The sequence below is a fragment of the Bactrocera neohumeralis genome, chromosome 3, assembly GCF_024586455.1.
Source record: "Bactrocera neohumeralis isolate Rockhampton chromosome 3, APGP_CSIRO_Bneo_wtdbg2-racon-allhic-juicebox.fasta_v2, whole genome shotgun sequence".
Lineage (NCBI taxonomy): Eukaryota > Metazoa > Arthropoda > Insecta > Diptera > Tephritidae > Bactrocera > Bactrocera neohumeralis.
In genome coordinates, this window is record NC_065920.1 from 53747691 (window position 1) to 53763132 (window position 15442).

A 15442-nucleotide genomic window follows, 5' to 3' on the forward strand; every position below is an offset into this window, starting at 1 on the left:
TATGACATGGGCTTAAAGATTTCTGAAAAAATTAACAAAAAATGTATGTCAGTTCATATCAATGTTTTTGATAACAACCTGTTTTGTTAACATAGCATAATAAGTTTGAAAACTTTATTATCATTAGCAAAATAATATCCGCTAATGGTGTTCATTTTATTCTACTAACAAATGAGGAAAGAAGTTATTTCAGTTCTTTCCACTACCACAGTTTGGAAGGCGAAGAAATCAACACTTCTGTGTCTTACAATACAAAATCAAGGCCATTATTTTGGTTTTTCATTTAAGATTTCTTTAACAACTAAATTAGGGATAAGTAAAAAGATTTTTGGAAAATATTAAAATCAAATATTTCTTTTACCTTTTTATCTGGATAACAGAGATCTGTAGAAGTTCACGCAAATAAGTGGCCAGGATTGATTATTTTACACATATGGCTTAAGCAGCACACGAGTTCCGCTTCCTCTGTCTAGCCAAAACATATCCGTTTTAGAGCGAGCTAAAGTGAGAAAGAAGGAAGGAAATCCCTCCCCAGGGTTGTGCGCTGGGTTTGGGATCTGCCACATAAAAAACACTACCAAATGAAAAAAAAAAACAAAAGCCTCGGAAGATACCCCTCCTTTTGACAACGACGTATTAACGTTTACGATTTAAGGGCATACACCTGGAATGTAGGGTCCTTTAATTGGGAAGATGCCGCTGCCCAGTTGGTTGATGTTCTCGTAAAAGTAAAGGCTGACATCAATGCCGACCAAGAAGTGCGATGGATGGGACAAGGACTGGGTTAAGTAGATCCTTGTGGAATTTATTACAGCGGCCATATAAAAGACCACAAATTCGATGTGGAATTCGTGGTGGGATAGAGACTCCGTCGTCGAGGCCTGGCATTCACCCCAGTGGATGAACGACTACATACAATCCCCATCAAAACGAAGTTGTAAAACATATCGCAGATTTGCGTCCACCCCCCGACGAAAGAGAAGGACGATATGATCAAAGATGTCTTCTATGAGCGGCTGAATCGCAACTATGGCGAATTTTACGCCAGGGTGGACAAAGAAGGTATCTTTGGCACAACGGTCGGTAAATGCATCCTCCATGATGAAACATTCCCAAATGGGTTGAAGCGTATTATGACTTAGCTGAGACCTGAAATAAGAAGCATGCATCCGCTTCTTTGTGGAATATTGTCAGACGAAAGCATGCCTGACGATTCGAATTTCAGTAAGCTCTGCCCAGTCCACAAAAAGGGGACCCCTCAATTTGCGCCAACTACCGTGGTATAAGCCTCCGCAACATCGCATATAAGGTTCTATCGAGCTTATTGTGTGAAAGAAACATTTCCGCCATCAACAAACTGATTGGACATTATCAGTATAGCTTCAGGCCTGGAAAATCAATAACCGACCAGATATTCACTATATGCTAAATTTTGAAAAATACCCGTACCACTGCTTCGTTGAAACAGCAGGACGCTATGTCTGAATATGGTGTCTCAAAAGTTCTGTCAGGGTCGGGGTAAGTCGACTACCTATTGTGGGACTTCTTTAATCCACTGCTGGAGAAAATAGTTCGAGCTGCAGAACAGAACAGCGAAGAAACAATCTTCTGGAAGAGCTGAAATGCGCCAATGACATCGATATCATTGGGATGAGAACGGTCAAAAGAGTACTCGACGGAGTGACTTGCCAGTGGGAAGCAGAGGAGGTGGAATTGCATAAAAAAAGCCAGGTGGCTTTTCTTACTAAAACCATTTTCTATATTAGTAAAGGCATTGTCATCAACACAATTTATTTTATTTCAAATCCGAAACAACTTAAGAACTTTTCTTCTTCTAAATTCAAAACTTAATAAAAATATTATTACTCTTTATATTGACGTTGGTAAAAACTTTGTTGATAAACAAAAACCATAACTTTGTCATATAAAAATTATATATGGTGATATAGCCCTATTGTATGTATTGCCCATTAACTTGTTGTTCACGAAATGTTGAAAGTTTGTTTATGTTTTACCTTTTTTAATTCTTTCCATCTTAATTCACTACACATGCATGTACACAGTTACACTTAAGCTTACCCGTAAACAACATCAAGTATGGTTGTGCCGCTAAAGAAAATGTGCCCTACACTAAATTTTTTGTCATTATGAATGCCTTATGTATCATAATATGAATTACATTTTGTATTTTACGTAACTTATAAAATTAATGTTTTTAGGTTCTAATATAATTATTTTTATCGTACAATGTATAAAAGAGACCAGCCCTCAGACCTCAGAGTCAGAAAAAGATGATGATATGGCTTCTGATCTCTTCGATTTAACAGTTCAACACTTAAGTGACCAAAAAATGAAAAAAATATCCACAAAATTTAAGGTAACAGAGTTCTCACTGGGTGTCTTTATTTTTGTGCTCTCCTACACAGTTGCTGTTCCTCTCATGCCGACCACTGATTTAATACTGATTCGGGGTCAAAAGGCAACGGCACTTCCGCTGCTTGTGCGGTCGAATGTGATAAGTAATAAGCTATATCGTATAAATTTGGCAAAAGAGCGGACAAAAAGTTTTTCTGAAAAAAGAAACAATCGAGTGAGCCCGAAAAAATATGTAACTGTGGATTAAATTTGATGATGTGTAAAGCGCGCTTGCAATATGCAAAGCCGCTGAGTGCCCGTCAATTGAGTGCAATTGTTAGTTTGTTGGCGCCTAATAAAATTTGATTTATCGCACGGCTTTATGGGCAAAAGCCAATGCAATAATAATAGTAATGAACGTTTTCATTTTTTGCTGAACGGTTTTTATGTCATTGGACTTCTGTTGAGGACAAGAGTATAAAAATTATATTTCAGAATTTATATATATAATATTTATGCATTTATAAGTATAAAACTCAGCTCTTAAAAAAATATATATTTTACAAAAACACTGGCATTATATTTACATAGGATCGCCTACATCTGCGCCTCTAATTTGCGCAGAAGCGGAAGTAACGCGAATGCGAAACACAAGCACGCAAACAAGGGGGGTCAATTGAAACAGATAGATAACATCATACGTCTGCGCAGAAAATACATATGCATTGCACTAACAAATTATACATAGTATAATTACTGTAAACACTGTGGCCTAGTATATGAGTGAAATGTGTACACCACGCCTACTAGACATGGACTTACGCCAGCCAATTCTAGTTCCAGGCTTTGTACCACCAAGTCCGTTTCACCTATGCACACGTAGCATACGATGGCTTTTCTGTTTATTTAAACGTGCATAAATCAATGCCAGAATGCATTCAGATGATCATTCGTTTAGTTGCAGAGCCTAGAAGAGTGCTGCACGTCCACACATACATTGTATCAAGTGATTATCAAGGGAATTCACACTATCTATAATTACAATGTTATTTAGAAAGCACTACAGCTGGACTTTGCAAGTGCAAAAAATTTTGTATTCATACCTTTTGGTGGCTACAACTCGCTATACTCTGAAGCTTCGTTTTGAGTAATTTGTTCAGTTCTATCGCGTGCACCATTGCTACAGAAGAGTGGAGTTCATTTGATTAAAAAAATTGAAATATCAACATTTAGCTTTATTAATAGCACCATTGTAGCCGTACGGTTGAACTTTTATGTATGTATTTCGCCGGTGCAATATTTTTTTGCTTGGGCTGCAAAATTTTTGGTCTACAACTGTTCGCAAGTAAGTTATGCAGTGACTTGTTCTTTTAAACATCTCTTTGTCTGCTTTTTGTTTGCTTGTCATGGCGCCTTCGAAATACGAAACAGGAAATTAATTTGTTTCCTTGAAAAAGTTAAATTTCTTTTAATGAAATTCTCGTTCTAGATTATTTACTATAACGATTCTATATGTGTCTTTGTATTTATACGGACATAAAGTGCCACTTCAGGTGATAGACCTACATACATTTCAGCATCACGAAACCTTTATCTTCTTCTCTTAATTGGCGTAAGAAACCCGGCAGTAAAAATAAACAATTATAGCCAGTTAACGAACAGCTTGGTATTCACTAGATAGAAGGCTCACGTGGAGAAAACATATCTCGCCATGTTTTCTTCTTTCGAAACTTAGCGCCAATTGATATAATGCCAAAAGCCAGGTCCTTCAACCACGACCTGTGCAACCAATATTGATCCTTCCAATCAAAAATGGAGGTCTTCACTCTTCCTCTGCTTCCATAAAGACCGGCGGGTACTAGAAGTCGAATACTATTCAGATCTGGTGTTTTACGTCCATCCGGACAACATGACCGTATCACAAAACCAGCGTAGCAGCGTAGTTTAAGATTAATTCGCTGAACTATGTCAATTTTGTCGTCGTATATGTCTCTTTGTATTTCAGCCACTCATCGTTCCATCGGCGTATGCGATTATAGCCGATTCAGCGCGACAGCCAACGTGGCGGCAATTGAATATTCCATAAAGCTTTCTCCACTTGGTCCTTCCAACTTTTTCTTCCTCTGCTTCCCAACGTCGACTCATCAGTTGTTGTCATCGTGAAGGTTTTGTCCATCCGGACAACATGACCTCCATCGGCAATTCTCCAGAACTATATCAATGTCTTATAAAATATTCCATCGAATGCTCGCCATGGCCAACGCGCAAAGTTCTTTCGCAGAACTTTTTTCTCTCAGCAGTCGACTTTCAGTTGTTGTCATCGTCCAGGCCTCTGCACCATATAGCAGGACTCAGTTATCTGAATAGAGTTTGTTTTGGTTCGTCGAGCAAAGTCCTCTGCTCTCTTCCGGCACTGTTGGCAAGAGTTATCCTGCGTTGGATTTCTAGGCTGACATTGTTGGTGGTGTTTACGCTGGTTCCAATATAGACGAAATATCTACGACTTCAAAGTTATGACTGTCAACAGTGACGTAAGAGCCAAGACGCGTGTGCGGCGACTGTTTGTTTGATGACATTTTCTTTGCTTCCTTGTTCAGTCTGGAGAAAGCAGAACTAACGGCGCGGGTGTTGAGGCCGATGATATCAATATCATCGGCAAACGCCAGCAGCTGTACACTCTTATAAAAGATTGTACCTGCTCGACTAAGTTCTGCAGCTCGAATTATTTTCTCCAGCAGCAGGTTGAAGAAGTCGCACAACAGGGAGTCGCCTTGTATGAAACCTCGTTTAATATAGAACGGCTCGGAGAGGTCCTTCCCGATCCTGACGGAGCTTTTGGTGTTACTCAACGTCAGTTTACACAGCCGTATTAGTTTTGCGGGGATACCAAATTCAGACATCGCGGCATAAAGGCAGCTCCTTTTAGTGCTGTCGAAAGCAGCTTTGAAATCGAAGAGGAGGTGGTGTGTGTCGATTCTTCTGTCACGGGTCTTTTCCAAGATTTGGCGTATGGTGAATATCTGGTCGGTTGTTGATTTGCCAGGTCCAAAGCCGCACTGATAAGGTCCAATCAATTTATTGACGGTTCGTTGGGCATGCTTTCGTCCGACCATATTTTACAAAGAAGCTGATGCATGATCCTTATCAGTTCTTCGCCGCCGTGTTTGAATAGCTCGGCCGGCAATCCATCGGCCCCCGCCGCTTTGTTGTTCTTCAGGCGGGTAATTGCTATTCGAACTTCTTCTTGGTCGGGTAATGGAACGTCTGCTCCATCGTCATCGATTGGGGAATCGGGTTCTCCTTCTCCTGGTGTTGTGCGTTCACTGCCATTCAGCAGGCTGGAGAAGTGTGCCCTTAATAATTTAAGTATGCTCTGAGCATCGGTCACTAGATCACCTTTGGGGGTTCTACAAGAGTATGCTCCGGTCTTGAAACATTCAGTTAGCCGCCGCATCTTTTCGTTGAATTTTCGAGCATTATCCCTGTCGGCCGGCTTATCAAGCTCTTCATACTCACGCATTTCGGCCTCTTTCTGTCTGCAAATGCGTTTCGCTTCCCTCTACACGTGTTGTGGTCGATCGTAACGTTGCGAGGTGGGCAGCCTGTTTTCTCTCCGCTGCGACACGGCACTCCTCGTCGTATCAGCTCTTCCGATGCTGTTCCCAAGTCCCAAACAGCCAGCGCACAACCCTATGTTGGGGATGTTTCGCCCTCTCACTTTAGCTCGCCTTCTATTGGATGTTCTTAGGCTACTCAGAGGATACTTGGTCAAAGACCGGAATTGGTGAGCTGCTTGAGCCGTGTGTAAGGAATCGTTTCTGGCCACTCCCAAGTGATCAGAGAACTTTCCTCACTTGCGTGAACTTCTACACATGACTCCTGACCAAGTACTAGCTATTACTATGTTCGGACCGACATTGAAAACGTTTTGAAAACGCATTTGTATGCTGTGGAATCTAAGTCGTTCGGACCGAGAATGTGTGTTTTCGTTGAGTGACATGACACAAAATGCAAAAATCCTATACCGAAATATGGTATGCAAGGCCAAGAGAGCTCCCATTGCAGAATCTAGTGATATATGACGGCACGAAAATAAACGTGGGTTTTGGTCTGACATATTTATAGCCATTGCAAATAATTTTCTGCGTGTGTTTGTTGTTGTGCCGTTGTACCAAGGGGAAAATTCTGCAATTTCTGGATCGTGCAAGGTTTTGCAAGAGCAAGATAATCCCCCTAATATGAAAATATCAAGCGACAGCTGTTTTTGTATATGGAATGTAAACAAATATCAAGTGACAATTTAGGGCCGGCAAAATATGTCTACCAAACACATCGATTAAACTAGAGCAGGCACCGATTATAATGAGTGGAATGTAAGTTTTCAAGTAGTTTTCAACGAAAACTGTGTTTTCGTTTGACAGATTTTACATGGACGAAAACACAAGTTTTCGTGCGAAAACCAGGTTTTTCCACGAAAACATGTTTTCGTTGTCGGTCTGAACATAGTATATAATAAAAATAATTATTTGTAAGGTTTGCATTATCATACTGAAAGCCAGTGCCAAAAAGCAAATAACGGCTGGCCATAAAAAATTAATGAGACTAACTTATATGTTTCAAGTAATAACGCTTGATTTAGTAGAAAGGTGCAAATGCTTAAAAATTATTGAACTTTGTAAAGACTTGCTGTGTTGTTATAATGCATTTTAATACAGCAAAAAGTTGTTAAACAGGCAAGAACTAAAAATATATTTAAATTTATATAGTATGTATGTCTGTCTGTAGGAATTGTAAATTTCCAAGAGCAGTTTGTAGCGTATATACAAAGCTTAAGTGCATAAATATCCTATTATATTTTATATAGCAAGAAATGGTTTAAATGTATTACCGTCTCATTGAATTGTCCGGTATTCCTTTGTGCAGCATGTGGTCGACCAGTTGCTTTGATGCGCCTTCAACGTCTCCATACTGATTGACTTGGTTAAGCTTAGTGTGCATGAGCACGCCAATATGTAACGGCAGTTGGCGGACCATTCACAAATAGGACAACCATATAAAAGATTAACCTTTTTAGCCATTATGCGCTTTTTGTCCTAGCAACTGTATAAATGTTTAACCATATTGTTTATGAGGCAAACTTCAGAGTTAGTAGGATACTATGAAACAAAGTGGGTAGATTAAGCAAGTGAAAATGGTAGCTTGCTTGCTTGCTCAGCGATATATTGGGTTAGCTTACAGAACAAGTGTACAAAATACTATATTTCAATTGCGGTTGAAAAATTAATTTCACTTTCTAGTATCCAACGATTCTGATCCTTTATACATTAGTCCTTTTCAACAACATGGCACGCTTATTTTTAGTTTTCGCTTAAATTACTTTTAAATCAATTTCATATCACTAATCTACGTCATATGAAATCACTATACTTTCATTAACATATTTAGTTACATTTTTATTTGCAGGTATTTTTGATTTAATTGATAAAATAATATAATATTGCATATTAGTAATACTTAACTCTTTAATTTATATACTTATATCTATGTATATATCAGCAAAGTTTCAAATTTCTTAAAGGAAGAAGCCTTTCATGTGAGAAAGCCAGAAACCGCCATTATATGTATAGAGGACCTTATTAAGATGACGTTTTACGTAGAGATAGAGAGCAATCTAATTAAAGTGAAGCTTTAAAATATTTACTAACTTAAACCTTTCCCGTAACAGGAAAATAACGGCTGATATGCCATATTGATGTTTTTTTGTAGAAAATGTATATTCAGCCTACCCGCATTCAAATAAATGCTGCATTTACTTCAAAGACTTCTGTCTCTTTACGATCATAAAGAGGGTTTTTAGATTGCCAGTTTAAATAAAATATAAAAAATTGTGTGTTCGTTTTTTTTTCAATATTAGAATAAAAATGTTTAAGAAATTCACTTTTGATTACAACTCAAATCTAAGTTCAATGTGGTATACTGTGTATTTTTTGTCTAAGAGTGCTCTTGCTCATCGTTATGAATGATTGACTCCGAATACACCATCTTACTGGAAAACTTATAATGGTTTAACACATATTTATAATAACGGGTGATGCAACTTTACTTTTTTCAATAGCTTTTTTCTGACACATCACGCGCGAATCGTGTCAAGCTGTCATGTTGTTTTTGTTCAGTTCAGTTTTAACATTTCAAACAATTTCATTGGAAAGGAAATTTCTTCAAAAATGATGCCGATGAAAACGTAACCGTCAATGGCGACCGACTATTTGATATCTGTAATGAAAGCTCGTAGTCTCGGCAACATTTGGTTTCAACAAGACAGCGCTATTTGAACACATCGCATCAATCAATGGAATTACTGAGAGCACACTTCGGTTAGCAGATTATTTCACGTTTTGGGTCGGTCGATTAATGACCAAGATGTGTGATATCACACCGTTGGACGTTTTCCTGTGGGGATATATGAAGTCTAAAGTCTATGCAGATAGTCCCGCCTCGATTCAGATCTTAGAGCAAAACATTACTTGTGTCATTCGCCAGTTACCAGTCGAAATGCTCGATCGAGTCATCGAAAACTGAACTCAAGGGATGAATCATTTGCGACGTAACCATTTGAGAGAGATTTGAAAACATTTGAACGAGATAATCTACAAAAAATAAGTTCCAAAAAATGTTCTTTCGAAAGATAATAAACATTCTCCATTAAATTTTAAGTTTCTGTGTAGGGGAACCTCGAAGTGGATTACCTTTTATAAGCATAGTTCTTCCGTAAACATAAACGTTGTTGGATTTTCTACCATCAATCGCTAGATATCGTAATAGCTTTCATTTATTTTGTCGTGGTTGCTATAATAGCAGTTTCTTTTAACGAAATTAAAAGTTGGTGAATTTTTAAAATTAATCAATATTTAATTAATTCTACTTCCACCATTCGAGACCTGAAATAAATTTGCATAATCTTTGATAGAATAATAAGATGAGTTTTTCATAAGTATATATTAGCATTTATATATACACATATATATATAGATATAATAAGACCGTATCCTAAAGAATTATATAATTCACAGATAATTTTCCCCATGCCCCACATCTCAGGCAATGTATATGGAGCGTATTTACAGGGTCCGACACTCGAAGGGTAACCAATTAAACACAAATTCGGTTTGAAAAATTATTTTTATTTATTTTAAAGTACAAAATGTGTGAAAATAATCATAAATTCAGGACCAATTCACTTTCGCTCGATATGACCTTGCCTTAACTATGGCCATGAGACGGTCAAAAACGAATCGCAAGCAGCCCGAATGTGACTTGCCGGTATTTTGGCCCACTCACGGACAATGGCTTTCTTCAGCATCTCGAGACTGGTGTATTTTTTACTTCGGACCTTGCTCTCCAAAATGGCCAAGAATTCGAGAGCCATCCATTGTGTGGTCGTAATGAAGTTCGGAACGTTGTTTTTCAGCCATTCTTGGTGTCTTGTTGAAACGTCCATGGTTTGTCACCGAAATGTTTGTTTGCCCATGGCCTCAAATCAGCCTCCAGAACACTTTCCCGATAATATGTCGCATTTACTTTGACGCCAGGCTCGATGAAAACAATTGGAGAGCGCCCATTTGCGGTGACAGCTGCCCAAACCATTATCTGTGGCGGGTGCTGCCTCCTTGTGGCCAACCGATGACTTAGATTCTCGTATGAACAGTCGGTCAAGTAAACCCTGGAAAACACAATTTTGACCACTTTCGGCCAAGCTTCAGCTGCTTCGGTGTGGTGTGTGGTCATGAGCCTTTTGGAATTTGTAAGGCTTGACCTTGAACTCATTTTTCAATATTCGCAGCATCCGAGGTCGGAGACTTTCAGTTCTTGTGACTTGTGAAGAATACTCCGAACTGTATTCAGAAAATTTATAAAAAGCTGATTCCAATGCGCGAGCTGCGCGAACGGTCAGAAGTTAGTTACTCTTCGAGTGCCGGATGAAAGCTAACTAGTGCTGCACGTATTACTTACCTTACAAGAAAATCGAACACTTTTTACTACTAAGTGAATTTAAAGCAGTTGAAACTTAATCTACTTTTTAATATCGAATGCTATTATAATAAATTTTTGCTTTTAGAGCAAAAATCCCAGGAGAAGAATTCAAAAGGCAAACAGCAAAGAAACATACACATAAATGTGCGGAAATATGTATTTTGCTGCACTCATACGATTATGATGTACTTGGAACAAATAAAAAATATGTCACTTAAGGGAGGGCATTAATAACAGCGATTGAGGACAAGTGCTTGACTATAAGTTTTACTCTTTGCTTCCGTGGGGCTTTTAACGATTTCAACACATACTACTATTTATGCCGGTCTCGGCACATACACATACACATACATATATTTTCTTTAGTTCAAAAATTTGCCTAGCTGTATTTGTGTGTGAGTACTCTTTTATTTGCTTTTGTAAAAAATCAAACGTTTTGATGGCTTTTTCCTGTCTTAAAACTTACACTTTGTTTAATCCGCCATGTGTACCTTTTGCCTACTTTCTTTTGTGAAAAATTGAAATTTTATTGCTTTCTTAGGCATCTGACACTATGACCTTACCCAGCGTAAGTATTTTCAAATAAGTAAATGAATTTGAATTTCACAGCTTACATGGTTAAGGAAGGATACGCAAACTCAATCTATTAAGGGGATCGTTTGTGCTGTTAGGGATCAACCAATACTTAGAAGTATCTTTATACAAATGTATGAACAAACTTGAACAGCTTTCAGATTTTTATATCCATGAGCTCAAATACTTTGACTGAAGGGTCAACTATGTTTCCTCTTATGTACTCTGTGAAAATATCGAACGTTTTAATGCTTTTACTGCTTGGCATATAAGTATGAAAGCTTTTCCCTTAAAGGCATTTTTTGTTACCTTAAACTTTTGTTTCACTTTTACCTTTAATTTACGATTTGTATTCTTTCTTTAAAAATTGAAATTTTAGTGCTTACTTTGCTTATTACTATTACTTTAATGTATATAAAGACGTTTTCAAGGAATTATCGTACTATCACAGATCCAATAAAGTATATATATAAATGATCCTATATCGAGCTGAGTCGATTTAGCCATGTCCGTCTGTCTGTCTGTCTGTATATATACGAACTAGTCCCTCAGTTTTTAAGATATCGTTTTGAAATTTTGTAGACGTCATTTTCTCAAGAAGCTGCTCATTTGTCGGAACTGCCGATATCGGACCACTATATCATATAGCTGCCATACAAACTGAACGATCGGAATCAATTTCTTGTATGGACAACTTTCTCATTTGACAAGATATATTCACGAAATTTGGTATATATTATTTTCTAAGGCAACAATGTAATCTCCGAAGAAATTGTTCAGATTGGTTAACTATAGCATATAGCTGCCATACAAACTGAACGATCGGAAAAAGTTCTTGTATGGAAAACTTTTGCATTTGACAAGATATATTCACAAAATTTGGTATAGATTACTTTCTAAGGCAACAATGTAATCTGCGAAAAAATTGTTCAGATCGGAGTACTATAGCATATAGCTTCCATATAAACTGAACACATAGTTACTAAAAGAAATGCACCTGTGAAGGGTATATTAGCTTCGGTGCAGCCGACGTTAACGTTTTTTCTTGTTTTTGTATTCATACATAACAATACGTTTTTGTTTCTTCCTGTATTATATAGCATAATATGTTCTTCTCCACTCCCTTATGCTTGTCGTTTTATTTGAAGTACTATCAAGGGACACCTTGTTAAGGATATGTGTATATGTATGTATATGCATAGTTGACATAAAAGTTGGAAGTAAAAACAATATGAGAGAAATAAAAAATGAGGGTTGTAAAAATATAAATTGAATCAAAAGGTCAAAAGGTGTAAAAATAAACTTAACTTTATTTTTCCCCATAAGGTATATTTATGCATATTGCTTACCCAAAAGTATTAAATGATATCTACTAGGAAATGTATGGGTATGTATATTGATAGGTAAAAGTTACCAGTCCAATGATGCACTTAGGTATTGAGGAGGCCCATTATGAATCGACTGGGAGTCAGGATCACTCACTCTATTGTCTCTTCTGTGAACCGCCCCGTGGATGAAGCTCAGCAGTATGAAAATTTTATCCTCCGAGATATCGTGAAGAAACAGATAGTAGCGATGGTATTCTTTTTCAAAGTCTTGTATACGCATAGAAGATGTTTTGTGGTTTTCTACCTCTTGACAGCTTCTACAATAGTATTAGCACTCACTCCTACTGCAGCTCTTATTATCATTACCTCTAAATTTTAACAGACGGCAATGCGCCTGCCTGCTTGTTGAGCAAGAAAGTAGTGAATCCACCGAGACGTGGCTATATGTATAAAACGCGGTTATTTTTATAACATGTTTGTTTGGATAACATTTAAATTTATTTAATACTAATTTAGAAATGTGGCTATCGAAGTTTACAACAACGCGTCGTTATACTTTTTCGCTGTTTGGCACCAGTCGAATATTCCAAGTTTAGATATGTCCATCTTACGTGGTCTTTCCAAAGGAGTTGAGGTCTTCTTCTTCCTCTGTTACCCGATGCCAATGCGGAAAATAACAAAAATCTTCTGCAGAATCTTTCTCTCGAAAACTCATAGCGCCAACTCATCAATTTTGTCTCCTTTATATAGCCACTGTAGTAAATTTTTAAGGACCTACTCGTCTCAGTCCTTTTCCCGTCCAACACAGTTCTTGGGCGGTGGTGATGTCAGCCTGTGCTTTTACATCAACCAGCTGATGAGCGGCATCTTCCCAATTAAAAGAACAGGCCCTGCATGCCTTTATATTGAATCCTGAATGCGTTTGCCGTGGTTGTCATAAAAAGAGGGTTCTCTCGTCCGAGACTGCTGTTTAGTTTTCATGGGGAGCGTTTTTTACCGTGGCAGGTTCCAAATCCAGCGCACAACCCTGTGGAGGGAATGGTTCGTCTTCTTACTTTAGCTCGCCTTCAAACGGATGTTCTATCCAAAAGATACTTGGTCTTAGGCCGAAAGTTGTGAGCTGCTTTAGCCATATATTAGAGAATGGCGTTGAGAGAACTTTCCTCACTTGTTTGAAATTTTAAATAACTTTTCTTAGATGTGCCTAATGACAATAATAACCTACTTATCACAAACTCTACTACTCATTGTATTATGAATCTTACATCTATCTGTATCCCAATCTTCAAACTCTAATATTGGTGGGAGTCTCGCTGCAGCAGTTTGGCAATTCATTTTCAGCACTTCTTATTTTCTACACTTTTACATTCAAATTATTTTCTTACTTCTGCTTTTTTACCCGTATCCGTAATCCTTAATACGTTTGGCAAGGTCGTCATCAAAAGGGATCTCTCTCTTCCAGCGCACTACCCTGGGAAGGAGATTATTTATCTTTTCACTTTAGCTCGCCTTCAAACGGATGTTTTTTGGCTACCAAGGGGATACTTGATCTAAGACCGAAAGTCGGGTGCTGCTTGAGCCATATGTAAAATAATCGTTGCCACTCCCAAGTGTATTTCCTCAATTGCGGGAACTTCTATACATCCTTCCTCTTCTTTACTAAATAGCCTTCTGCGAAAATGAAAGTGACGATAAAGATAATTAAGTTCAAAAACTCCGTTGAACACTTATTGCAACTTAAAAGAAACGAGTAAATTTCTACGCTAAAGTCAGATGGAATATCGTTTTAAATAGCGTAAAACAATCAGTAGAACAGAGAGATAGAGATTTTAGTATATCAGTCTTTACCGCTCTCATTTTTCGCCATAACTCTGAAGTCACGCAAAAGTCTTCGCGCACTTTATATGTGCTAAACTGAATATCAAGCTTCTTGCATTCCGTGCAACCAATACACTAGCATTTTACGTGCGCGTCAAGCTCAGGCGTAGTAAACGTGATTTTTCTGAAATATCCGCATACGAAATGCGTTTTCCCTCGAGTAACTATAGTTCAATATATTGTGATTGCAATGCTATCATTTGCTTTTCCTTTTCCCAAATTTTCTTTCCTCCTCTTTGACCTTTTGTTGTTCACATAAACTGTAGCAAAAAGGGAACCTTTTTCAAAATTCACCCATATACACATTATATAGTACATGCATTATATAGTATGTAGATTCGTAGAAGCTGTTAAATACATCTGAACAGTGTTTGGAATTTTCTTGGTAGAATAACAATGCAAATAGCTAGATAAAATTGCAGTAGTCAAGCTCACGAAAAACTAAAAGAGTGCAAACGAGTGTTTAAAGTAGAATAACAAGAATTGGTTAGCTACCATAGAGCGGCAAGAGCATCTTCTTCGATTTGCTGTAGTATAAACAAAGAGCTTCATGCAACTTCAGGTAACAGTGTGGTAGATTTTGTGGTTTGAATCACTTTTGTGGCTATTATGGTTTACCTTTATTCAGATATGGCTACGTTCATGTGTTCATAGAAATACTAAGTCAACCAAAGCTAAGAGTAAGCAAAAGCTACATGGCGGATTTCTTTGCAAGTTTTTCTTCATTCTCTTCTTTGCTGTTTCAGCAATAACATTTTACAATTTTCTTTGTATTACCAATATGGATTGCAATATTCTTCAGTTAAAGCTGTTTCCATTTACCTTTTAGTGCTGCGAGATACTAATATTTCTATCAAGACTTTTCCTCTGTTATATTTATAAGTGTGATGTAAGCGAAAACCTATATAAATGTAGTACATAAATATCAAACAACTTAGTAATTTTAGCCGATCGAATCTCAAATATTTCACGACCCATAATAACAATTCGTAAAAATATATATTCGAATCACGTGAATGACATGACTTCTACTTTCATGTAGGCATAATATCAGCAGACTGCAATTAATTTCACATGAATTTTTCATTTTTACGCCAAAAATTACAATACATTATATGTATGACGTCACATCACACGCACATGATGATGTTATGATAGAACATACGACATCATATAGCTTGATAACACTTTTCAACATATTTCATCACCTCTCATGACATCACATCATATGCCAATATCATATCAAAGCAAAAAATACCACAGATTTGGATTTAACA